The 13,735-nt window shown below is 42.1% G+C and overlaps 1 long non-coding RNA gene across 23 annotated transcripts in view; it reads right to left on the bottom strand.

Annotated features, from left to right (window-relative positions):
• The window catches only part of LOC108445249, a 290,571-nt gene that overhangs the window by 93,897 nt on the left and 182,939 nt on the right, over positions 1-13,735 (bottom strand). For all 23 annotated transcript variants that reach the window (XR_001860038.1, XR_001860035.1, XR_001860029.1 and 20 more), the window contains one exon: positions 1,405-1,484. This is a non-coding gene — a long non-coding RNA (uncharacterized LOC108445249). The remainder of the gene's footprint in view (positions 1-1,404; positions 1,485-13,735) is intronic.

Genomic DNA, 13,735 nt, shown 5'->3' with positions numbered 1-13,735 from the left:
TTTTTTTAAACTTTGACTTAATACATATAAATTAAAGGGTTTAATTAGTGAAAAATCAAAAACTTTAAATTTGCTGAGACATTCTGAAGGCTCCATGTCTCTAGTCAGATGCCAGGAAGCCTGGGTTTCAATTACTTTGCATCTTGTGGTGAACAAAGATTTCTGTTGAGTTGTGTCAAGGCTGAAGTGTGAATTTATTAGACATGTTACCACTTATTAGAGACAAGAAGATCTATGAGTGGAGGAGTGGACAAGAACAGGAGGATTTGGCTAAGATCAAATCCTTTGATATGTGCTTTCTATGGCATAGTGCTGCTTAGTCATGAGGAAGTGATTCAGGTCAAGGAGTCCTTTTTTGGAGCCAGATAAATACAGTTTTCTAAGAAATTTTACAGAACATTCAACTCCTGTACATTTTCCTTAAGTGTCCTGTGTTTCTTGACAAAAACAACCCCAAAAACCAGAAAAACACTTTTCTTTTTCCAAGAGTTCCACTTTTCATCTTCAGCATGGTGTTACAAGTTCATGAGGATAAAAAAAGACAGCAAAAGGCAAGGCAAAGCAGTAAGTCAGTCCAGTTTATTCTAATAAACAGTGTTAGTGTTTCAGTCACCATCTAGCTAAATGGTGCCCCACTTCAAATATTAGCATTATAAGTTCCCAGGGGAAAAGAATTAATTCTATAATTTTTAACATTAAAAAAGAAAAAATCTACTCAATACAAGTAAGAATGCAATACTCTGGGAACTTTGAATTAAGTTTGCCATAAATTAGAGGGCTATAGAAAAACGTATTTTAGGAAAGGCTGAGTTTCTCCTTAGCAAAAGTTACAGTCTTTTTTTTCTTTTCTAAATTAAGTCAGGATAACTCTAGAAGTGCTCTTCATCAGTTACTCTACTGATAAAATGCTGTCTATGCAAGGCAGTGAAGAGCTAAGGAAATCACAAAGGTCTCAAAGAGTCATAAAGAAAAAAGCCAGGGACTGTATTGGAGTGGTCCTTCACCCACACAATTTAAGTTTGCACATTACTTTTCGGTATCTCAGTCTCGGTGGCAGGGACTTATTCAATGCATGGAAGTATGAAGATGAACAATGGCTTTTTTCACCTTACCAGAAATCAGCTCCACAACTGCAGTGAGCAGATATTCTGCACAATGCAATGACAGCAAGGGAGGATTGAGTTCTAAGTTTAATTCTGCTGGCAACAAAGAAGTTGCAAAACTTTCTACAGAAAGTGAGGAATTTCTCAGCATGCATGAAACAGGGTTATGCCAGCTTATATTCGATCTCTATTCTTATTTTTGCCCGTATTTGAAAAGCTTTTGTTAATGATTCTGCTTTAAGTCAGAAAATCAAGCTAGGAACAGTGTAGAGAAATCTAATAGATTATCTGGGCTACCTACCTGAAATGGATCATTATTGTATTATTGCATAATATGCTCTTCAAAGAGATGGTGTCTTAAGCAATAATCAATGTCTGAATCTGTGGAGCAAAAGGAAGAAAGTTTGCTGGATTAATAAATGTTCTTGACTGAGTAATTCAACAGAACAAAATATAGAAAGCAAAAAGATCTTAGTAGTGTGCTAACAAGTTCACAAAAATGCAGGGAGGGTAACATCTGTGAGCCATATAAAGTAGGAGGCAGAGAAATAACAAATGAGACAGATGCTGTCAGAGATGGAAAGACTCACCTGCAGGATAAATGATTCCATCTAACCAACTCTAGCTCAGGGACCTACAGCTCTCCCATGGGCTCTGAATTTTTTTAGCTGGTTTAGAATTTTCCATTTTTTTCTGGGGTTGCAGTACTGCGAACATACTATAACTCATTTATATTCAGGATAATTTGATTTGGTTTTTTGTTAAATTTGTTTTGTGTCAAATGAAAACCCCAGGGATATTAGCTGCATTAATACACGCAATTACTAGCTTTTTTTTACCAGCTGAATGTCATTTTGTCAACTTGGTAAAGATCAGTAAGGCTACAATAAAAAGAAATCATGATTTTCAGACACATCTGTTAACTCTGGCGGCTCTCCCACCTTCCTCAGTACAGATGATGAACTACAAGCAAATGGAGCTCATTGGTTTCTTCCTGGTAATCCCATTGCACAAACTTATTTTACATCACTTTTGGGATGAGAGACAATCAAATGCACAAGCAAATACTTCCATAAATTTGGCATTCCTATGATGAGAAATGTTTAGAAGTTCAAGGTAATTCAACATTGGAAATACAAAGAATAATGTGTAGTTAAGTTTGGGCCATTGTATTCTGAATACTAATTTACAGGTATTTTGTATTAAGAGGAGGTAATCCACATTTTTTTTAGTTTTTCTTTTCTCAGTGAAATCTCTGTGAAAATCCAGAAGATTCCTCCCACAGTGACTTTGAACCACAAGTATGCTGACCTTTAAAAATCAACACCACTTTGTGGTTCCGTTCTTATCTTTCCTCTCACTGACAACTATGATAAAATTGTTGGCAGACTGTCAATATCTCAGACCACTTCCAGTGAGTCACTGACTGTTCAGATACCTCATTATTCACAGTCCAGTTTCCTCCTCAAGCCTCAAGGCACCATTGGTGTGGGAAGTACAAGGTGTTAGTTGTGATTCTGGATCTGGCACCTTAACAGTAAAGCTATCCTGCCTCGAGCCCTGAGGCAAGAGCAGCTATATATCCAAGTGGCATTGAGTTTCACAGCTGCCATAGTGGGGTTTTGGCACATAAAATGCCTGCGCTGCTTTGGGGTCCCATACTCAGGAAGGCTTTGCAGAGGATATTATTATATTAGTTGCACCCAAAGAGCAACAGAACAGAGAGGAATAGACAAACATTCTGTGTTGCAGTCCCCACGACGAAGCCACATCCTTTCCCCCAGCTGTGGCAATGCTGCTGCAGGAGTCCCACCAGGAGGAGCATAAGGAACAGGAAAGGTGAAGATTGCAGTGAAACAGAGCAGGACTGCAGGAACCCAGGAGGTGCTGGACTGTACAGGCTGGGGATGAGGGAACGAGACAGGCTTGGCAGGCTGTGTCTGGGATGAGCAAGGGGAAGATGAGAATATGGGGATTTGTTTGGTGAGATGTTAGGCACGTGGTCACAATTACAGCTCTGGTTTGGTTAGAGAAAAGAGGTGACAGAAAGATATTTTTTCAATATCAGCAAGAAGCTAGGTCTTGAGGCAATGTAAGTCAAAATATAAATGCAGCTGCTGACCATGACGCCTTAACACAGATTCTCACCTCTCTTCTTAACCTCTCTAGCTAGTATTATGTCCCACTTCTGCTCCAGTCATGGCATTTTGTTACAATGAACTTTGTAGCTTCTTTGGCTTCCTATGGAGATCTAGTAATCTGGTTGGGGTTTTTTATTTTTTTATTTCCCCAATAATCAAATCAAGACCAGCAGCAGGTACTTTTGTACAGCTGACTAAAAAGACTCCCCATGTTTTTGCTTTTGACATGTATAAATGAATGTAATCAGTTATCACCATTGAAAGGGACTACAGTGAGCATTCACTAGGAAAAAACAAGCAAAAATCTTGTTGAAAATCCACCCTGGTGATTTTTGCATCACATATTTGTGTCCTTATAGTATTTGAACTAAATTTCTTTTTGTGATATTTTATAGAGGCATATTATAATCACACATAATTAGCTGAGTAAGAAAATAAACACTGGCTTCCTAAAGAAATACAATAGATTTTTCAGATCTTTGTTTCAAAGCACAGTAAGAGGTGTCAAAGCCCTCACACTTGAAAGTTTCTGGCCCAAGTCCAACCACTGCAGCTCAGGGCCATGCGAAATCATCTGCTGAGGTCAGAAAAAGCAGACCCCTGCTTGTGTGACACTGCCTGAAAAAGTAAACCCTGCTTCTCATCACAGAGCTGCTTCCAGGTCTGTTTGGGTTCCTGGTGCTTTCAGTCCCTCAGTCAGAGGTTCTTTGGTGTCTTCTCTGTCTGCAATCCTCATATACCCCTTCAGACTGAGAGAGATAAATACATGGATGGGGCACTCTTTAAAGCAGTATGATCAAGAGTGTCTTTCTAATGGCTTCAAGTGGACTTTGGAGTAGGCCTTGGTGCTAGTGCCTATTATCTGAGCAGAACAAAGCTTCATGGAACTGGAGCCTAGCCATATAAAAATTGTGAGCCATCCTAGGAGCTGGCTACTATATTAACTCCACAGATTAGAAGGTCTATTCCTTTTTGTTTTTCAGGGGTAGGAATCAAAGCTCTGTGCCATATTAAACATTGTCCATTAAGTATGATATGACAGAAAACTACCACCTGGTTCTACCTAAACCTCTAAAAAATTGGGATCTTAAGCACAGAAAAGCCCTAAAATGCTGAAGCACATCCCTGTCTCAGGGGCACTCAACAACAGTACGGCGGAAGAGCTTAAAAATAGGGCCCACCTGTTTAAATCAGAGATGGCTGAAGACAGGTAGAGACAAGTAAAAGACTTCGTAATTAAACTGCAATGTAAGAAAAAAATCATCCAGAGCCTTTATGTTCCTGATTAACAATCAGCTCCTGGGCTGCTTGAGGAAGCCACTGATAAACCATGGCTGGACTTTTGACCACCCTGAGCTATGTGACTCATATGGTTGCCTCCACCATTCCATTTCCTCTAACACCCCACACTGCTGCTTCTGATTCCTGTGATGCATAGGGGATGTCTAAACTCAGCTCTGGGGGTGTCTCTTCTGTAGTGTGCACCTCCCTCAGCCTTTGTGAGCTGAAGCTGTAACACATCAGAGTTGCTGGCAAAGCCTCTGCATGGCTGTTTCACCAATGGCAGATGGTGACAGTAGAGCAATGTGGGAGAAAGAATGGATAGAAAAGCTTCAGCTTGAGTTGGTTGTCTTGTGTGACACAACTGCAGTTACCTTCTTTCAAGATTACTAGGCACAATACTTTTTTTCTTTAAGTGTCTCACCTGAGGCTCTTTTCCTTGTTCCTCTAGCAAATTTGAGACTATTTATGTTTCTATTAATCTTCTACTAAGACATTTTTCATCTTTCATTCTATGATCTCACATTCTCTTTTCTTTGATAAAACAGCTCTTCTGTTAAGGCACTTCTCTATCACATTTGGATATAACAGGCTTTGAAACAAATTAGTCCTTGATTAGTCCCTGCCTGTTTCCCCTCTCTCTCTGCCTTTCCTTAAACTTATCACAAAATTTCAGTGAAAAAACACATTTCCACTTAAAACTTGAATTCTTGAGATTAAAACATGTGCAGTGAAACTCACTACTTTTTATCTGAAATGGTGTAGACAGCAGGTAGCATTTAGTGTATTCCCTTTTTCTCAAAATTGCTGTCTGTATTTTTTTATGCTGTTGTTCTGTACCTTTGCCATATCTGTATTGAAGAATACATTAGAAAAAGAGCATAAAGGAGGATAAAATGGATTTTTTGCCTCTCTGGTGTCATTTTTTTCGCCATTGGTTTCTGTGAAACGATCAAAGCCATCTACCAAGATTGCAGGAAAAGGTTTAAAATGTGTTTGTCCTCTGGTTTCCTGCTGCTCTGCCTGAGCCTCTTTTCCCCTTTGCCATTTACAGCATTGGTAGCTTCGTTAGCAAGGGATTACAACAACCAAAACTGCCCTGATTCTCCAAGGAGTGTCCTCCCTCCTGTCTTCAATTACCTATTTAGCTACTGCTGTACATTCAAACCAGGCCCTTTTCCAGCTAGTTTGACCCAGTCAAACAAACAAGAGCAGCCCTAACCTGACAGTATATCCCCGTTGAAAGGATCCCTGCTGGGTGAACACATCCTCACCTGAACAGAGCCTCCCCAGCCATGTCTTTGCTCACCCCATAGATTTGCAGGAACATGGATAAAGACCAGGATCAGGGAGACAACTGCAGCTCCTAGAAGCTTGGCCATTTATAACTAGTTCTAAGTCACCTCTTGGACCTAAGGGTTATGCACCTTAGCCAAAAGTGGTCTCCATGCCAGTCAAATTTAAGCAGAAGAAACAGATAGTCCAGGTCTGAAAGCGTGTGCACCTTGATCTTCACACTTCCCTCTTCCTTCTCACCACCCAGGGACTGAAAGTTTTGTCACTGCTGACAGGCTCAGATTCTCACATCACACTTACCCCAAGGAATTGTAAAATGTCTGGCTTTTCTGCATAGAAACATGGATTCAGATGCACTCCCAAAATACTGCAGAGAAACATGCAAAGTTAAGATAGCTCAACAGAGAAACCATGAGAACAATCATTCTCAGCCAGTGAAAGAAGCTGACAAAGGATTCATCAGTGACCTCTAGAAATTCAGAAAATCAGTGGTAAAATATGCTCTGCCACCACAACATGTAGCTCTCCAGTGGATTCTCATGAAACCAAGATGATGCTGAAAATAGAAGGACCTCCCAACAGCTTGTTTAGCACCAAGGAGATATCAGTTCCTTTGGGAATCTGAATAAGAAATACATAACTAGCTTATTGTATAAAGAATACAAGTACTGTCAAAGGTGGTATCATGTCTTCTGCAGGGACCTTCTACACAAATCCAGTGAATCACAGGAAATCTGCTCTACCCCAAAAAAAACTACTTCCCCTGTGTACAGCAAAGAAAATGTCATACTCTGTTAAAATCAGTTAGTTACTGGAAAAATTTTTAGCTGGGACCAAAAAAAAAAAAAAAGAATGGGAAAGAAAGCTACTATCTACAATCTTGGTATATTTAAATGTTTCTTGATTTTATAAACAAGGTTGCATTGATAGGTAAAATACCAGTGTCCATCCTGCGTGCCTTTGAAAACAGCCATCAAGGAAGATTAAAACTGACATTATTTCCAGTCTAAAAATAAGCTCTGAAAAGCACTGTACTGCATGTATCTCTCAGTCATGCTTTGTTCCTTTTGCAATGCTCTGGCACAAATGCGCTCTCAAACCAGCTGATAACACTGATCACCTTGCAGGGAGAGATAAAAGGAGTCTCTTCTGAGAGGACTGAGAACTCTTCTCTTGTCTGTCTTACCACTGGGAAAGCACTTGCAGCACTGGACACTGATTTCTGAACCCAGGAGCATGAAGGTAGCACTGCTGCAATCACGACATGCTTCACCATGGGCAGAAAGTACAAACAAGCTCACATCCCCATTTCTGAAGAAAAATTGCAGCAATTCCCAAATCTAACTTTTTTCCTATTGGTACCTGTAAATTGACCAGATAGACCAGTTCTGCTTAACAAGTCTGGTCTTGACCAAAATATCACTAAAATTAAGGGACCTCTAGAACAACACTGCTTTAACCATACTGATGCTCTGATTTGCAAGAAGACAGGTGAAATCATGAGCTTGATCCTCTCTATTTCAATGCAGAGTGCCCAACAGATAAACCTTCACTACCATCAAAAATTTCTCCATAGCAGGACAGCTGGCAGACAAATCTCCCAAATGGCTATTCAGACAGATTCAGAAAAAACAGAATTTAGGCAAATTCTGGACAGCCTTATGTGTCCTCCTCCCTCAACCTGCTGGCCACGCTTCTCTTGATGCAGCCCAGGACACAGTTGGCTTTCTGGGCTGCAAGTGCACATGGACAGCTCATGTTCAACCTCTCACCCACCAGCACCCCCAAGTCCTTCTGGGCAGGGCTGCTCTCAATCTGTTCATACCCCAGCCTGGATGGCACTGGGGTTGCCCTGACCCAGGTGCAGCCTCTTGCACTTCATCTTGTTAAACCTCCTGAGATTCCCATGGTACCAGTTCTTGAGACTGGCCAAGTCCCAAGGCATCCTGTACTTCAGGTGTGTCAACTACACCCTTCAGCTTGGTGCTATCTGCAAACTTGCTGAGGGTGCACTTGATCCCTTAATCTATGTCATTAATGAAGATATTAAATGACACTGGTGGCAGTAAGGACCCCTGAGGGGCACCACTTGTCCATTGGCTGAGCTGTTGACCACGACCCTCTGGATGTGATGATCCAACCACTTTCTTCTGCACCAAAGAGTCCATGCACTGAGTCCAGCTGTCACCAATTTAGAGGGAAGGATGTTGTGAGGGACTGTGTCAAAGGCTTTGCAGAAGTCCAGATAAAAGACATCTGTATCCCTTCCCTTGTTTACTGATGTGGTCACTCCATTATAGAAGGCCGCTGGGTTGGTCAGGCAGGACTTGCCCTTGGTGAAGCCCAGTTCACCTCCCTGTTCTTCACATGCCCTAGCATGGCTTCAGGGAGGATCTGTTCCATGATCTCCCCAGGCACAGAGGTGACACTGACAGGTCAGTAGCTCCCAGGGTCCTCTTTTTGACCCTTTTTGAAGACAGCTACAGGGTTTCACTTTTTCTATTCACCAGGGACTTCACCTGCATGCCATGACTTTTCAAGTATCATGGAGAGTGAATTGGCAACTACATCAGTCAATTCCCTCAGGACTCTGGAATGCATCTTATCAGATCCCGTAGACTTACATACATTCAGGTTCCTCTATGGTCACAAACTTGATCTTTACTTACAGTGGGAGGGACTTCGCCCCCCCAGTCCCCACCCATCCTGCTTTCTGTCCACTCAAGGTGTGGGAAGAGAGGTTGCTATTGAAGACTGAGGCAAAAAGGTTGTTGAGTACCTCAGCCTTTTCCTCCTCCACTGTTAGCAGTTTACCAGCGCTGTTCATCAGGGCATTCATCTTCTCTGGTGTTTTCACCTTCTTCCTCTTCTGGTTAACACACCTGTAGAAGCCCTTCCTGATACTCTTGAGTCCCTTGCCAAGTTGAGCTTCAGCTTCGCCTTGGCCTTCCTCACGCTATCCCTACACAACCAAACTTCATCTCCATACTCTTCCCTGGTCACCTGCCCTTGTTTCCACTGCCTGTGCATTTGCTTCTTTTCCTTTAGTTTGACCAGCAATTCCCTATTCAGCCATTCCAGTCTCTTGCCTTCCTTGCCTGACTTCTTGCTCCTGGGGATTGCCAGCTCTATTGCTATTTTCATAACTTTTTGCATAGGAAGAAAGGTCCTATGAATTATATACATTGCTGTGCTCCAGAGACCCCTACCAATTCAACCTACAAACCTCAGTGCACTCCATATTTGCATCTTCTGAAAGACTTTCTGAGCACAGTGCTGGGCATTTGCAGTATTTTATGGCCACTTACAAGACCATCAGATACCAGAGTCTTGTTGGGCTGAAAGAGAAGCAAAACCTCCAATTTGCTGAAGGCCAGGACTGCTATGCTGACTTATGTGTGTGTGCCGATTTGGGGAAACTTGGAAATATATCCTCTGATAAAAGGCAGGTTACAACCAGCCCTCCCCCACCAGGTTCGGGAAAAAATGAATTTTCCTTGAAGGAAAGTGAAAGAGATAAAACTATTTATTTAACAAACACACAGGAAAAAGATAATGATGCTAAATAAGGAAACCTCTCGCTTTGCTGAGAGAAACCTGGGAAAATTTCAGAGTCCTTTTGCAGATCTCTCTCTCCCCTCCTTGGAGCTGTGACGGGGTGGTGGGCCCACCTCCAGGGCCAAGGACTCAGTGGAAAGTCCTCCCGATGTATTCTGATGTTGAAACAGTCCAGCAGAGAAAAAGGGAAAAAAACCCAAATTAAGTCCCAGGAAAACAAAAGTTCAACTCTCCGTCTCCCTCCAGAGAAAAAGAAAGCCGAAAGCTGGCTATAAAGCAATCAAGCAGGGTGCTTCCTCCCGCTCCTGCCACTGCTGAACACAGAGAGAGTTTTATCTGTGTCCTTGAAAACATGAAAACAAACTGCAAACTGCTTTGAAAAAGTACACTTTTCTCTCTCCCCTCTCAGGCTCAGTTTAAAGGCACAGAAAGGCACAAAATTAATTTCTGGGCATAGAACAGTGACATGGGATACACATCATAAAGTCACCTCAAGACAGTGTGCTCCTCCTTGAAACATGTGGTCAGACCCCAGTGAGCTGCCTTGTAGGGGTGACCTGCCTTGTAGGGGTGACCTGAGCTGGTGACTGTCCCCTCCAACTTGGAGATTGCACTGGAGGAAAGCTGGGGAATGGAGCAGACTCCTGCTTCACGTTGGTTGGTTGGACAAGCGCTACAGCTTCCTCCTGTATGGCCTTGGCAACAGCAGTCCCATTCCTTTCCATGCTCCCAGAAGGTCAATGTCTATTCTGACCTTCTCAAACCTATTTTAGTTTTGCTTCTGACAATTCTACTGAGGCCACCTTTGGACAACAACCGTGGAGAGCAGTGAGTCAATAATTCTGCTGTGGTGGCTGTCCCTCAGTGCTGCTACAAACCCTTCTAAATCACACTGTTCAGAACATGTGGAAATTATGTGTGGTCTTCCAGGAAGCTTTTCATTTGCTATTCACTTCCAGCAGCAGGAAAGCCTTTCTCAGATTTCCATTTTAAACATCAAATCAAACTAAGTCTGAAGATTATTGTTTTCCTATGCAAAATGAATGAATAATTAATTGCCATGGGATTTCTCTGTGTAGTTCCCATCCCTGAGGAATTAGATGGAGTCCTTGAAATTGAAAATAATTAATGAACACAGGATGTGCAGTCTCTGCATGAATATTTTGGATTATTCCACATCATATTCTGCCAATAATCCCACTGTTGCTAAAGCACACATCCAAAGCTCACAAGTTATGGCATGTGTGATGACGATACATTTCCAATAATGCCCCAGATGTGATCACCATTAATTTCAATGGAACCCTGGCAACAATACACATCCAGCACGTATTACAGTGGCTGTAAGAGAGTCATTATGGTGGGATGCAAATATTTGAAATTAACAATGGACAAAATTTGGCAAGTGCTAATGGAACCATTAAAACATCTGAATAACAAGAGAAGTGTTTACTGTTCCCCACAATGGAAGGATTTAAAACTATTCAGACCCTGAAAATTAAGCTCTTCGTGTTGTTCAGGAAACACAGCAGTGTTACCACCACTGGTAACCAGACTCTCCCAGCCACATTCTCACTGCCCATACAGGTGTCCCAAGATCATCACTGTTCACTGCCCTATCGATTTATAAAGGGTACCTTGGGATAAACCCAGTCTAAACCCAAGAAATAGAAAGGATTAGTTTACAGCTAACTATTATGGCTGCAACCCTGGCCTTGTTTGCTGCAGACTCCCCACTATTTTCTAGCACAGATTCCTTTGCAAAAGCCGTCAGTCTGGAAACAGTGTGTTTTAATATGGAAAATCTTTTTTGGCCTGTTTGTATCCTTGCTTTAACGTTAAAGGACATCCCTTTCTTATCAGGAAAGAGCATGGCCACACTGGCCTTATTCCAATTCCTAGAGAACATATGTATCAATAACACTTACATAGAAGTATTAATTTGTTTCAGTGGCTTTTGGAAGCTGAATGAACTCAAATTCTCAGAACATCTAGTCTGTTTCTTCCCAGATGTAGATGCTATAGAACAAATCCTAGCAATTAATGAGTAAACTTCAAAAAGGCTTGAAGTTGCTTTCAATGGAAAATCAAATGTTTGAACAATTTTTTTCAGTAATCAGATCCCTGATGACATAAAACTGATCTGGAAATCTCACAAGCACTGTCATTGCAAGGTCAGCAATTCAAGCCTGAGATGCCACAAAGCCAGCTCATGATATCTTGAGGGCTGCTCCTGACAGTAGAAAATGCAGATGGATATAAAAGAAAAAAAGCATCTTTAGAGTTGAACAGAAACAAAATTTCTCCGTTAATAAAACAGTGGCCCAAAACACCAGAGAGATCCAAGCATTCCACCTGAGAGGAAAACCCTTCCATTTGCATTCATAGTTTTGCAGATACCAGAGAAATCAGAGGAGAAACTTGGAAGAAGTCCCAGAGATAAGAAAAACTTCTGACAATTTTGTTCACATTCACAAATATAATCAGCGAGGAGACAATAATTCACAATTTCTCATATTTCTGATGAATATGCTGAACATGCTGGAATTTACTCCACTCTGACTTTCAGAACTGCTGCCTTTTGACTTTAGGATGAAAGCTTGGATAGCTCACCAAGTAACCCAGACTGGTTCATCTGTTTTCCCCTAGCCTGTTTCTTACCACATGTCTCATGAAAGACATTAAACACATACAGACTGTAAGGAATCAAAATACCAGATACTACTGCATAAATGTGCACAAGTATCTCAGTGAATCGTTGGGAAAAGGGAATGGATACTGGTTGAATTCATTAGGAATAAGAATTGCAAAATATATTAGAGTCCTCTAGAAACTGTGCTGTGTGCTCAAGAGCCTGGTGCTCCAGCTGCTGTTTTGTGGAGCCTAAGTGAAAGGAAAGCCTCATCCTGGGCCTAGGTCACCACCTTAAATGGTTCCCTCCCTAAGACATGTCCTAAATGCTGCTGTTATTCTTTTGTGACAATTATGCTTTGTATGAACAGGAACTTGTTTTATACAGCTCACTTATGCCCAGAAGGAGAAACCTCACTGGTTTTGTGATCATTTTCAGCAGCAGTGTCCCTGAAGGTGGCACATTTGGAAATGACATTATTTCATACTGCTGCATAGCAGCAGTTGGCACCCCAGTCTCTCAAAGATACTACTTGAGCAATATAAAATAGCCAACACCCACAAGGAGAAACAGATTTCTTCTCTATCCCAAAATATACCTCTGCAGAGTACCTGTTGTATTGCATTTAATCTAATTTACTAAAGGAGAGTTGAACCCCCTTGCTGCAATCAAGCTATTTTTAAAAAGAGTCTGGTGATTCAGCTGAATGGTGACTAAATCACTGACAAATTTCCCCTGTCAGCTTGTGTGTATAAAAAGATGCTTTGCTGGAATGTATCATCTGCAGATACCACTATCTTTTTGGAGTGATTGGGGGTTTTCCAGTCAAACTATATTACTTTAATAATTATTTAAAATTATATGCATATGAAGCTTTTAGCACGTTTCAGAAAGGCACCAGGTCATACAATTGAGCTGTACTGGGTTTGCATGGCCAGGTTTTGGTCACAACTGGGGCTAGCAGTGGCTTCTGTGGGCAGTTTCCAGAAGCTTTCCCCAAATCAAACAGAGCCAATTTCAGCTGGCTACAAGATGGACCCACCACAGGAGCAAGACTGTGTGAGAGGAACAGCTCTGCAGACACCAAGGTCAGTGCAGAAGGAGGGGCAGGAGGAGCTCCAGGCGCTGCTGCACAGATTTACCTGCTACCCATGGTGAAGATCATGGTGCGGCAGCTGTGCCCCTGCAGCCCATGAAGCAGAGATCCATCTGTAGGCCCTGCAAGGGATCTACACTGGAGCAGGTGGATGCCCAAAGGAGGCTGTGACCCCACGGGAAGCCCAAAAGACTCATTTTGGAGCCATTATGGAGGATTGTCTCGCATAGAGGGGACCCCCCACTGGAGCAGGGGAAGAGTGAAGAGTCATCCCCCCAAGGAGGGAGGAGTGGCTGAGACAAGGACTGACTGCAGCCTTCATTCCCCATCCCCTGAACCACTGGATGGGAGGCAGGTAGAGTAAAACAGGAGTGAAATTATGCCTGGAAAGAAGGGAGAAGTAGGGGAAGGTGTTTCTAAGATTTCGGGTTATTTCTCATTATCCTACTCTGATTTAATTGGCAATAAATTAAACTAATTTCCCCAAGCCGAGTCTGTTTTGCCCATGACAGTAACTCGTGAGTGATCTCTCCCCATCCTTATCTCGACCCACAAGCTTTTCATTGTATTTCCTCTCCCCTGTCCAGCTGAGGAGGGGAGTGACAGAGTGGCTTCTGTGGGGTGCGCG

This window comes from Corvus brachyrhynchos, unplaced genomic scaffold (genome assembly GCF_000691975.1).
Source record: "Corvus brachyrhynchos isolate BGI_N302 unplaced genomic scaffold, ASM69197v1 scaffold11, whole genome shotgun sequence".
NCBI lineage: Eukaryota > Metazoa > Chordata > Aves > Passeriformes > Corvidae > Corvus > Corvus brachyrhynchos.
The sequence above is the reverse complement of the archived record's forward strand: the minus strand, read 5'-3'. Positions and strand labels throughout refer to the sequence as shown.